The sequence below is a fragment of the Impatiens glandulifera genome, chromosome 9, assembly GCF_907164915.1.
Source record: "Impatiens glandulifera chromosome 9, dImpGla2.1, whole genome shotgun sequence".
Lineage (NCBI taxonomy): Eukaryota > Viridiplantae > Streptophyta > Magnoliopsida > Ericales > Balsaminaceae > Impatiens > Impatiens glandulifera.
This window is the reverse complement of record NC_061870.1, coordinates 29,152,371-29,165,942: the sequence shown is the minus strand read 5'-3', so window position 1 is coordinate 29,165,942 and position 13,572 is coordinate 29,152,371. Positions and strand designations below refer to the sequence as shown.

The following is a 13,572-nucleotide window of genomic DNA, read 5'->3' as shown; positions in this document are numbered from 1 at the left end:
AATTGAGCCAAGAGAGAAGGAGATCCAACTCCACTTTATTTCAGCAAAGTTTAGCAACTAAGAAAGTTAACACCAAGTATCAATGATCATATGAGTAGAAAAGCATAATCCTAAACAACATACCAAGAAGTCATTTCTCCTGGCTTTCCTCTTCTTTCTGTCCATAACGAAGATTGAACTTGGCAATCTGTCCGATTTTTTGAGCCATTTGACGTTTTGCTTTGATGTGATAAACCTTTCCAGTCTGGTGTATCTTGGTCATCATAATGTTCATTAAACGCCCACTTTGAGTCACATAGGATATCCACTGCATCTGAGGATGCACTCCTTTCTTCATGTTCTGCACACCCATTCAATTCCAGAAAACAGTCAAAATAATACCAACCAAATATTAATGGTTCACAACAACAACAATAACAGAATACAAAGGCCTTGATGAAGAATTATTAGGATTTAATTCAAATAACCCCTAATCACATCTTCAATCAAATGCTAAAATACCCTTCCTTTATTTCTTATATCATTTTAAAATATTAAATACAAAAGCATGAGATATATCTAATAAGCTAAGCTCTATCTCTGAGCAAGTGGAGTAAAACTATGTTCACTTATAATGAAAATTAATTCATACTGAATTCTGTTGCATGGAAAGACCTTTAAAATGTTTAATAAAATCTTTCAACCGGATCATGTGTGAGTTTTGGATACACAAGGGCTTGCGATTGGAACCTCCCCTTCAGCGAAACGAAGTATATGGTCCTCGCATATACAAAGACCATAAAATAATCGCTCATGGAGCTAAGCTTGTGATGAGTAGTAGACTTTGCTTCTCATATCAGGTTAATTTAATTTGTTGTATTCAGACCAAGCTCATATCAACAGCTTTAGTTGCATTTCTTGCATTCATAATTACCCTCACGCTCTCAGCATCTGCATATTGATCAACACAAGCAAGCATGTTGTGCAAAAGCACATAGTCACCACAATAACTTCTCTCAATCTCTAATAACCTCCTCATTACTGCTCTCCCACCTCAACATTTCCATGGAAGTTACATGCTCCTAAAAGAGTCCTCCAAATTACAGCATTACCAATTCCTTCTGGGACTCTTAATGCTATTTTATCGGCTTCCTCCAGCTTGTCAGCCCTCCCCCAACATATCAATCAAACAACCATAGTAACAAACCAGTAATGACATTCGGGGTTGGCATTTGGTCAAAAAGTAAACGGTCAAGAGTAGGCTTCCCCCAATTCATCAAACTAGTAATCAAAGCATTCCAGGTAACATCATTCTTGTTAGGCATTTCATCAGACAATTTTTGTGCTTGTATCAAATGACCACATACAACATACATGTTAACCAGGGAAGTCTGAACATAAACATGGGATTCAAACCCCACCTTCACGGTTAAGGAGTGAAGTTGAGCACCCAAAGAAGCCTGCTGCAAACTAATGCAGGCCTAGATAAGAAAAGAATAGCCAAAACTACCAAAAGTGATGGCAGTACAGTTATGAAATTGGAGTTGTTTGAAGAATGTGAAAGCTTCTTTAGGGTAGGTCCGGTAGGAAGCAAGAGAGTAGTGCCGAAGAAGGGACTTCCGTCAACTGATAGTGGCAACTATTGAGGATTGGATGAGAGTGAATTTGTTTGGCAGCTTCACAACTTGACTTGTGTTTGTGCAACAAAGATAGCCTGTAGTAGTTCCAAGATATTGCCATTGGACCTAGGTGTGGTAAATTATATCTTCACTTAGGAATCTGTTTGATATTTGTCTGTCCTAATCTTATCAGGGTCCGGTCATCTTCACTAGGTTTTGAATCACTTAAGCCCTATGGTCACTCAAATATACTACTAAGTTGGACTAATGAACGAACACTTGAAAAACAGAAGAAATAAAAAAAGTCAAGTAATGCTCACATCGAAAGTTATTTCATGTTGGTTGTGGTAAGATTTGGCAGACAAATCATTTCCCACACCTGGCAATCCATTAGCTCTAGCTGATGGCCTACCATTCCCAGAGCTTGATAGAAGATTTAGAACATTGCTGGGATCCTCTGATTCTGTTCTAGAGCTTAATTACGATATGGGGTATTGTATATATAGTTTTGACAAAATTATTCCAGAAGAGTTGAAAATAAATTACAAGAGAGCAATCATTCATTTCTTTAAATAGGGAAGTGATTCTTCTACATTTTTTCCGTTGGTGTAGGAACGAGGGTAAGCCAATCTTTATTATCCAATCTATACTCAACCCAAATTAAATTTAGTCAACCAGTTACCCAAGTCATAATACATATTAATATGGGTTGAGTAACCCAAACTAAATTTTGTTTTCTAACAAGTTTTGACCTGTTTAAAATGTATTTGACCCATTTTGTCCCGTTTAACAAGTTTGTGACCTGTTTAACACGTTGTTGGTCTGTTTAACACGTCTTTGACCCGTTTAATATTAATTTCAGGTTCATAGTCTATTAAGTATAACTATATCAAATTTACTTAGCCATCTCATCATCAAATTTAATCTCATACATCTGAAGGCATTCAAAGTTTCAAACACAACCAAGCAAAAAGCATTAAACATTTAAACATATTAAAAAATATTGCATTTGCTTAAACCCTTTTTCATTGTTCACCATTCAATGACATAGCAACAAAAGATCCACTACGGCACTACGATTAAACTAAGTCCAAACCAGGCTTTAAGTTATGGTAGTGTATATTCCTAAACTTCAATCTATAATCAATTAGAACCAGATCACCTTAATGCATATTTAACTGAGTTCAAACACTCAATCATAACAGTATGCATATACATCAGCTTTGAGCATATCAATTAACCTCTCCAATCAATCAATTGACCCAGCATAACAAAATGCATTTATCATATGGTCCGACTAGAGAACGATGAGGTTCTGTTACTTGTGTAACTAAGTGTCCTAAGAACATCAACATGCACATTCATGTTTAGCGGCGTCATATTGCTTCACAAGTATGCACAAAAGTTAAAGAATTGTACAGAAACATCGGAAATGCAAGAAGATCAAGCAAAGTAAGACTTGATAACACAAATCCCTAGCTTAAAGTGGCTTCGATTATTAACCCTAGGGAGCGTTCTGCTTCACATTGTGTGTACAAAAGTGAGATTGAACTAACATGAGTTCATTCTTACCTCAAAATCGTTCGTTGGGGATCGCTGAAAACTACTGCTAGACTGGAATCGCTGTACTTTTTACAAGAACTCTTTCCCTCCGTCCCTCCAAACGCGCGTTACAGTATATATATAGTTTGAGCCGAACGATTTAGGTTAATTAGGTTTTAGGTAGCTTAGAAATTAAATGTATTTTCATCTTTCAAAATAAAAACTGCATTAATAAGTAAGACTAAAATGTATAAAATTAATTATACAACCAAAATTTAATTAAATATTTTATCAAACAAATTTAAATAAAACATTTTTTAATTTTTTTTACATACTTGAAATTAATACATGTAACTGTAAGTCTGGATTTGTACCAAGGCAATTATCTTGTTACTTCACATTGTTTGTTTAGACTTCTATACATATATAGTAATTATCATGTAATGTTATGAATAAATATTAACTAAGTTTATAAAATAAATTAAGTGGAGTTATGACTAGAATATTATAAAAGTGTATTGATTAATTTTACTTTTCAAAATCTAACTACAAAATGAAATTGAGACATTTAAAAATTAAAATATTTTAAAAATAATAATTAATGCATAATTTGATGAAAATGGGTAAAGAAAATTGTTACAAAGAGCTTGTCCATGTGACAAACAAACAAAAATCAAATAAACAAAGCTCCAATCATAATAAATAACAACTACTATTAATAACATTTATTAATCAACATCTAGGATATCTTTGAGTTGGGGTTTAATAAATAACAAATAATTGTAATCTTTTAAAAAATTAACTATTATTTGTAATCTCTATATATAGAATGATGCTTAATTTTTAAAGGGTCCGAATTGCCGGGTCGAGAGCTGTGGTTAATTTGGATATATGTGAGAGTAAATGAATACTTGGGTCGAATTATGGGTTGACCCGCCCATAAAAATTTTACCGTAATATTTTTTTCATGATTTTTTATATTATTATTCGTGCAAATGCACGAGATACATGCTAGTATTTATTAATGACTAAGATTACATAAATATATAATAATGAAAGAAAAGAGAAAAAACAATTAAGATAAAAAGACAAATAAATATAATATTTTCTTAATTCCAATAATTTAGTTTAATCACTTTAAGTTCTATAAATGAGTAACCCTTAAATTAAAGATCAAATTTTTTTATAAGACACATGGACGAAATTGTGGTGCAAAAACCCATTAGTCATTAACTATTATATATATAATTTTTTATTTTTATTTTTAAAAATATTATTTTTTATTGAAAGAAAAGGAAATAAAACAACAAATAAATAAAAGTAAGAATTTTAAATGCCATATTATATATATATTATAACAAGTTAATTCTCATTAATTTAAAAAAAAATTAATTATATATGCAAAATTAATTTATAAACAGTATAATATAACATATACACAATTAAAACAATTAAATGATAATAATCTAGATGTTAAATAATATATTAAATTTATAAAAATTAAAACGAATAACAATCTTGATTTTTTTTAGGTACTCCGAAGAAACACTCTCAAATATTTGTTACGGCATTAAAAATTGACGCCAGAATTTATATATATTTCGCTTATACTTCCTTCTTCAAATTTACAATTATATATATATATATATATTTTGTTCTATATTTGTTATGAAGAGTTGTCATATCATATGAATAATTGTTTTTTTTTTTTACACTTATAATATTATTTAGAATATGTAGTAAATCGATATATAATGTTGGCCCATCCATTCATGTCCAGTCCAGTTTTCCCAAATGGGCCTCTCTTCTTTCTTTTACTCTAGAGATTAATATTTGAGATCGATATGGCTTGCAAATGTTATTTGTTAGTATTGCTAAGAATGCTCATTTCAAATGTAATTCTAATGAAAATATTTTTGTGTATTGTTCCACATGACATTTTAATTTTGGATTCCAATAAAATATAAATCCATTTAACATGGGAAAATTTATTAGTGTATAGTTAATTTGATAAAAAAAAAGAAATACATTTTATTATCATATGTTAATTGAATATGCAGTGACTAAAAATATAGATGTAAATCAGACCTCCAATTAAATTAAATAAACTTTGTTAAAAAAAAAAGGAAAAGAGAAAGAACTAACTATTTGGGGGTGAAAGTTATAGTGATAACAAATTATTTTTCGTTTGTATGTGTGTGCCCATAGGCCATATCTCATCAACCAAAAGAGATAATTATATTATTTGAAAAGGGGAGAAAAGACAATTAATGATAAGATTTAGACTTAGAGGTCCTACCTACACACATAAAATATAAAGTTGAAGAAAATGAGCTCTATCCATAACCATTATCTGAATATGCTATCTCATCTTCATCATTATTCTTTATAAAGGTTCTTATTTGAATGGACTAAATAATAATTAATATTTAATTATTTTAAATTACTATATATATTTTATAAAAATTATGGAGTTTTTTTTAAAAAATGATCTATATATTAAAAATGATAAATATCATTTAAACACAATGACCCGGCATGATATTAGACAATAAAAAAGAAGAAAAATAAAATACATTCACGTTACTCAATAGATTATCGAGCTCGTAGGTCATCGATAAGAACGATTGACTCGCGAAATTAATTTTCAAACAAACCCTAAAATAACTCATATGAAACTAGGGCTAGGTAGTACGAACCAGTCTAGTGTAGAGTAGAGTATGATGATGATGAATCAAAAGACATAACTTTTGGTACCTTATTTAAAAGCATCCCACTATCTAACATTCATGCAGAGGTTTTTGTTCATTACTAATATGGAAACCAAGTTACACGTGTCAACTTCTCCTCCTAACAACTACGTACTAATTAATTAATACACATACCTTGTTTATTCTATTTTTTTAATATACATGCACTTCAATATTATAAATAAATAAATAAAACTAAACAAAAAAAAAAGATCGGTTAAATCGTGAATATTATTCTCTCATATTTCGTTGATGAATAAAAATTTACTCACTTTTCAAATAAAACCGGTCAAACTATAAAATAATGAGTGAAATTCTTACGACTCAATTTATCTAAAGTAAAAGTTACTTAGACTACCAATATCAATATGATAAGACAAAAAGTCACTACACGCCAAACAATTATATATCTTTTTTCAAAGATCATATGATTGTTGTCAATCCATATAGACCACAAAAATCACCAAAATGGAGAAAATATTTATTGTTTTCCAACATCACCTCCTCGAAGTATCCAATTCATACATCCCATATATATGTATAAACCCGACATCGAACATGGCATATCGTTATTCAAAGATAATAATTCATTAAAGTTTTAAATGATACCAAGTTGCATTCACACATTCTTTGTGGAATAAGTGACACTCGTAAGTCGTAACTCGGTGGTTTATTGGATGACTCAGACCACATGCTTGTTTCCATTTTCTGGAATTTAGGAATGGTTTGTGTGACGTCCATATCGGAAAATGACAAATAAGTGATTGTTAAGACCTTGAAAAAATGACAATTATATTTACCTTCATAGTATATTTTGAGTTTGGGTTGTGGTGGCAAATAGTTTGCTCCAAGTATTTGTAATTTGTTTTCTTCACGGGTAACGATACCCGGATTCAGGGGGTTACATGGGAGCACATCTTGAATCCCGCAGAAACAAAGTATTGATTCAAGATTGAATCCCGCAGAAATAGATTATGAATTATATTGATTTTTTTTAAAAAAAATACGAAATAGTGTCACAATTTTACGGTTAAAAATAATATTTTTTTGAGGGTGGACTTCAGCCCACCGAACCTCTACATAAATTCGTTGTAGTATTTATAATCTATTTCTTCACGGTAATATTTATATATTGAATGTCCTATTGAATGTCCTCCCAATCCCAATCTATTTTAATTTATTTTTGAATTTGAAGAATTGTGTTGTATTTAACTCTTATCTTTCTATAGTCATTAATAAAAAGTTTAATTATTTCTTAGAGAAATGTTCAAATATTTATCGTTTATCTAAATAATCATTATACTAATAGTCTATTATAACTTTGAGAAGATTTGAATGTATAAGAGTTTGCATGAGTAATTAAATAAAATAAAGCAATTCGATAACCCAATTGAGACGATAAGTATGCAATAATTTATTTTGTTTTGAATTTAGCTTAAGCCCAGTTATACTAATTAGGTATCTCTCGTGACATGCTTAGAGTCAAATTTAATGTAATCATAAAATTTATCACTTTAATTATGTGTTGTCATGATGGAACTTGATACATAATCACCACTTTAATTATTTCAAGAATATCCATTCAAAATCATGATTGTCCTTGAGGACTAATCAAGAATATCTGTATTTGAAGTGTCAAATATTTCACTTAAAATTTTTAATTTCGATTTTTACGAGAATGCTAAAATTTAAAGGAAACGTTAAGACTATGGAGGATTGTACTAGCAAACTCGAAAATAAACAGACTACAGGACAATTGAGTTTGATATTTTGATATTGAGCTAACAAATGCCAATTGAAGCTACCTAAAAGTGGTCAAAAGTGAGGATTAAGTACTATATATATACTTATCATATGCAGTAATTGTTGGCCATATTACAGTTTCTGATGACGACAATTGAAAACTATCTTTGTTATTGCCACAGGAATTATATAATAACAAGTCATCTTATAAATAAAAAAACAAAATAACTTTTCATAAATGGCTCGGACATAGGCAACGAAAGCGAAGAGAATTGCTAAGATTGTTCTTTTTTACAATAAAGTAGAGAAGTTAGATAACTAAGAATATAGTAAACAAGAAATTAGTATATATAAAGTTACTCTAATTGAAATTTAGGCTTTGTTGTTTTGATCAACTCTGAATTGGGTTTGACTCGTTTTTTAAAAAATTTATTTAAAAAATATATTTTTTTACAATATTTTATTGAGGTGTTGATTTAGGTGAATTAATGTTTTAAAATATTTTTTTAATTATGTATATATTATCAAATTTAATAACATTTGTTCGTTCAACTCCAGTTTTAGGCGTTTCCAAACAAAGCCTCCGTGATTAATATCATTTAGGAGAGATCTTATGAAATATTATTTTGTATCTCTAGCACTATGTTGTTAAAACCGAACTCAATCCTTATGCAAACTATTTTAAGAAAGGAAAATAGTGCTAGAACTCATTTTAAGAACTATAGTTAATTAGGGACCTATGGGTTTGAATTTAATGTAAAAAGACAAAAATATATATTATTTATCTTATTAACCACTATACAAATATTTATTTGAATTTTGCTTAAACCAAATACAACTAGTCTACATATATATAGATCTTAAATGGGCTTATGGTGTCTCATTTAATGGAAGTCTAATTGACAAATCACTATTGTTTTCTTGATGAATGAAATATCTTTATTATATGTTACATTGTGTACATTTACTTTATTTGAGTCATGATTAGTTAACTTTATCATAAAAGTAATAGATCTTAAAGTTGATGGTGATAAATTTTCTTGAATACAGATTCTAATGAAGCAAACAATGGATATTGCACATAAAATTAATAAATAAAATAAAAGGTAAAAATGAGAAATAATAAGAGTTAAGCCAAATAAACCTATGAAACATATATAATAATAATGTACGTACATAATACATCATTAAAGATGACGTGCACTAACAACACGAGAAATTAAATATTGTACCGATATTAAAAGGTTAAAAGTCTACAATTGATTATGAAAGAGAGGTCTAACTTTTATTTCCTTACTTTTTTAGTAAAATAGCTACCGAAAACGTACATTTTGCAGATTAGTTTTTTTAAAATTTATATAATCTATCTATATAAGCTTATAAGTTATAAAGAGCAATAAATAAAATAACCAAAAAAAATCTAGATGACCCAATTTAGGTATACATCATGTCATCACTCAATTGCTATGTACGTAGTGATATTATGTTTTTTCATGTTCTAATCAGATGTGTCCATCTAGAAAAAAGACATAAACATTATCATGTGATAATCACTAATGTTAAAATATAAAGATGAATGCGAACCACAAATTGAAGTGATCCCATAAGTATAGAGTAGTTGGATATAAAGATCTACTTAAGGCAGCTAATTGTGTGCAACTGAAAGGTGATATGGATTAGGAAAGATTTAATATAAATAGAAAGACAGCTTGGCCAATAATATGTGTGGTTGAGACACTAAACAATCAAATTAAGGGACCCCTATGGTTAGGAATTTGTCGATTTCGTTTCTATATATAATATTGTTTTCCCATTAATTCACGGTGAAGATCACATTAATCGTGGGACAAATAAGAAATCTTGCAAATCAAGTCATGACATTAATTAAGTACTTCAAATTTATGAGTTTTCCTTCTAAGTTTTGGTTTTTGTTTTTTCTGAATCATTAGCAAGTTATCTGTTGTTGTAGATTTTTTCGGGTTTCAAATAATTCAATTTATTAATTGTAATACTAAAATATACTGTATTTAAAAAAAAAATCTTATTAAAATATATACCACATATTAACATTTCTTTATATAAATCAGTTTATTTAAATAACTCTCAACCGAACAATCTTGTATTTATCGAGTTTCTTAAAAGTGCAAGTCTATGCCTATCTCATTTGAAGTAAGGTCAAGGCTCGACAATGACGACCGAAACACCTACCCATTCAAATATAATAATAAAGATAAAATAATTTTAATAATAGGAGTCACATTAATCCTAATTAGTCTATTTAATTTCCCCACTAATTTTGTCCCATTAGATTTTCATGTGTCGGATTATGTACGTTGTTCTTATCTCTGGCCTCCCTCCACTGTCTTATAGTTTTTGTGGTTATTATTATTTGCTTGCTTAAACCTAATCTTATAAAATTCAACATGATCATATATCCTTTCATATTACACCATTAATTTCTAAGTATAACTCTAGTATAAAACAATTACTCCCAATATCTAAGCTTTGGATCTTACAAAAAAAAGCTTACATGATCGAATCTACCTAATACAAAATACCTTAATTATGACACAATTAATTACTAGTAGTCTTAATTAGTCTCTGCCCTTAATATATATATTCTTTGACCTTATAATAAGTTGATTTAAATTGAATATAAAAAAGAAGAAAAAATGGGTTGTGTTGTCTAAATAAATTATATGTTGACACGTATCTTAAAATTTGACTTTAAAATAATAATTAGTAATAGACGATGACACTGTTTTGTCCACTTATTATTACTTAGGATGTGCAATTAGCTAGTTTGGCAAGAAAGAAAACAAAATAGTACTTGTATTTTGTCTTCTTCTGATTTGGTAACGGGCCCAAATGATCTCACTACCAAACAAATTTATTGATATTAATTATTTATTTATTAGATTCACAAGGAGTTCATCACTGTCCACTGATTAATTATAGATCAATCTCCATGCAAATTAAAGCAAATAAAAAAAAGGAGAAAAGTCCAAATTAATCTTTAAGTCACCTAAATTAGCTACTTCCTCCAGCTCAACTACAAAACTACTTTCTATTTTAGGAATATTTGCTTGCTCAAAGTAGTCTTAATTGTTCTTTAATTTAATTGTTTTCTTTAAAAAAGTAATTAAAATGCATTTTCAATATTTATTTTTAATTTCCTAATCCCATGAAACTTCTCTGTATATATAATAATACACTTACCTAAAACTCAATAACCCAGTCAAAACCTTTTAATTTGATTATGAATATATAATCTATTGTATTTAAGTATATGATTTTAGTATAAATAATTTGTTTGAATACATATTTCCATAAAGAAATTTGAGAGACTTAGATTAAAACTATATGAAAATATGATCCAGGTTCCTTCCATGAAGCCCAATCAGCCCAACAGGACAATGTCCAAACTAGCCCCCGAAGCATTATCTTTTAGCAACTTCCACATACTCTTATTCACGTAAATCAGTTATAATAATAATAATAAATAATAATAATAATAATAATAATAAACAATTAGAACATTTTATATCTATCTATACTAAAAATAAGGGAGTTGTTTAATCACAATGAAAATTAAATATGATATCATCAAAATTTAAGAGATTAATAAATACAAAGATTTTTTAAAAAGAATGATAAGTCGTTCGAACAATCGACTCTACCAATTTTTCAAAACAAATATATATAAGAAAATTTTATAATAATAATAATAATGTTGTGGTTGTGGAGGATATATATATATATATATATATATATATATATATATTAATTGAATACGATTATTGAAAATGCTTGAGAATATATATATTCTAACATTTTATGGAATTCAATTTTTATTGGATTTGCATACATTTAATTAAACCCTGAATTTGAGCAATAAATAATATTTAATTAATATGCAATTTAACTTGAGCCATGTTTTTTTCTCTAGTAAACTTAAGCAATATTTGACACCAAGCCAAACAAAAATCATTATATATGTGATATTTTTAACTAAAACTTTGATGACAATTGTTGACTTAATTAATCGTCTGATTTTGACAGTTGCTTGTTTTACTAATAGGCATTTATAGGTAGTTTAATTTTCATGCATATACAATATGTTATAATGTTTTTTATTTAAAATTTATAAAAATAAAATAAATATATTTTGATAAATTGAGTGATTTGATGATGGAAAAGAAATAAGATGTGATATGTGAGTTTTCATATATATATATATATGAGATTTATATAACCAAATTAAACCATATGTTATTTTATTTTCATTTCAGTTTAATTTTACCAGTAGATAAGTAAAAATAATAATTTATGACAATGTCACCTTAGATTTCTTTTATTTATTTATTTACTGTTGAAATATAATTAAAATATTGTTTTACTTGTTAAGTACTATGTATTAGTATAAGCTTCATATATATATATATATATATATATAATATATATATATATATATCAGTTTTTCAACATTAAAAAATAAATGACCATGTGACCGGTTTGTTGACTACTACCTAGGAAGTTATTTGGTGATTTCCTAACATTTGTTTAAATGTTAAAATTGATTTAAGTTATAGAAGAAAGTCATATCATACATAAAAATGACAACAAATAGACATGTAACAAAATCTAGATAATTGGAGAATAAATATCAAAATGAAAGAAAAAAAAATGTCATAACAAATTAAAGTCATCTGAATAATTTTTGTATAATACATAATTATGATAAGAAAAATAAAAATAATTAAAGATCACACAACAAAATGATAATTAAAAAATTAATTACCCAAGTTAAAACAAATTATCTCAGAACATGCAGCCCGCATGGCAAATTTCCGGGACTTCGAGGGACCAGACCTAGACCCGGACCCAAACCTAGAAAAAAATGGGTATTTAAATTACCCGAAATATCAGTTCGAACTGGGCCATATATATATATATATTTCAATTCTAGACCCAAAAATAAGAAAAGGAAAAGAGAGAGTATTTATTTATTTTCATTAATAACCACCACAAAGTGTAGACATCAATCATTTTATTAATTTTTAAAAAATCTATAAAAAAAAATCCATGCATCCAATTAGAAAATAAACTTACTTCATGGGCCAGCTCACACGACCACGAAACATGCAACATGATGAATATATATATATATATATATATATATATATATATATATATATATATAAATAAACTCTTATATTGTATGATTTGATTAGTCCTTGGTTATTAAGCTTGTTATGATGCATGCAGTTAGGCTAAAAGTGCACACTTTCTTTTATTTTTTAAATAAATAAATAATAAATTTTTCTTTTACCCTTATAATAATAACTTTTCCCTTTCAATTAACTTTTTTTTAAAGTAAAATTGGAATATAATTTTTTTTGTTCTTTCTAAGTTAATACCTTTTTTTTATTTAAGGTATCATGATGGGTTAATTAATTCAAAAAAAATTTTAATTAAAAATATAAAGTGATTGTAACTAAAATAAATAAATAAAATTCTTGAGGAATATTTTTGTTTTTTTTCAAATAATCGTTGACCAATATCGTGCACCATTTCAAACCAAGTTTCGAAACAAACTATTATAAGTTTTACTAAATGAAACTAACATCATATAAGAACAATAAATTCTTGATTAATAGATGAAGGCAAGTCGGAGATATATACTAAGATCAATGCTAATGGTAACTCATCTCTTGTTACATGCACATAGGTTTATTTATTTCTTATGTTTATTGATAGTATTTTTGCTTATTTGATTAAATATATATATATATATATATATATATATATATATATATATATATATATATATATATATATATATATATATATATATATATATATATATATATATATATACAAAAATAAAACAATATAGCATTTTCTAAAAATAAAAATAAAAAATAAAAAGAAGAAGG

The 13,572-nt window shown here is 27.6% G+C and overlaps 1 long non-coding RNA gene across 1 annotated transcript; it reads right to left on the bottom strand.

The window, feature by feature from the left end:
• Positions 1–2: 2 nt before the first annotated feature.
• LOC124915731 lies at positions 3–3,276 on the bottom strand. Its single transcript, XR_007096876.1, has 2 exons — positions 3,171–3,276; positions 3–340 (listed from the first exon to the last, which is right to left on the bottom strand). It is a non-coding gene; the product is annotated as an uncharacterized LOC124915731 (long non-coding RNA).
• Between the last annotated feature and the right edge of the window lie 10,296 nt (positions 3,277–13,572).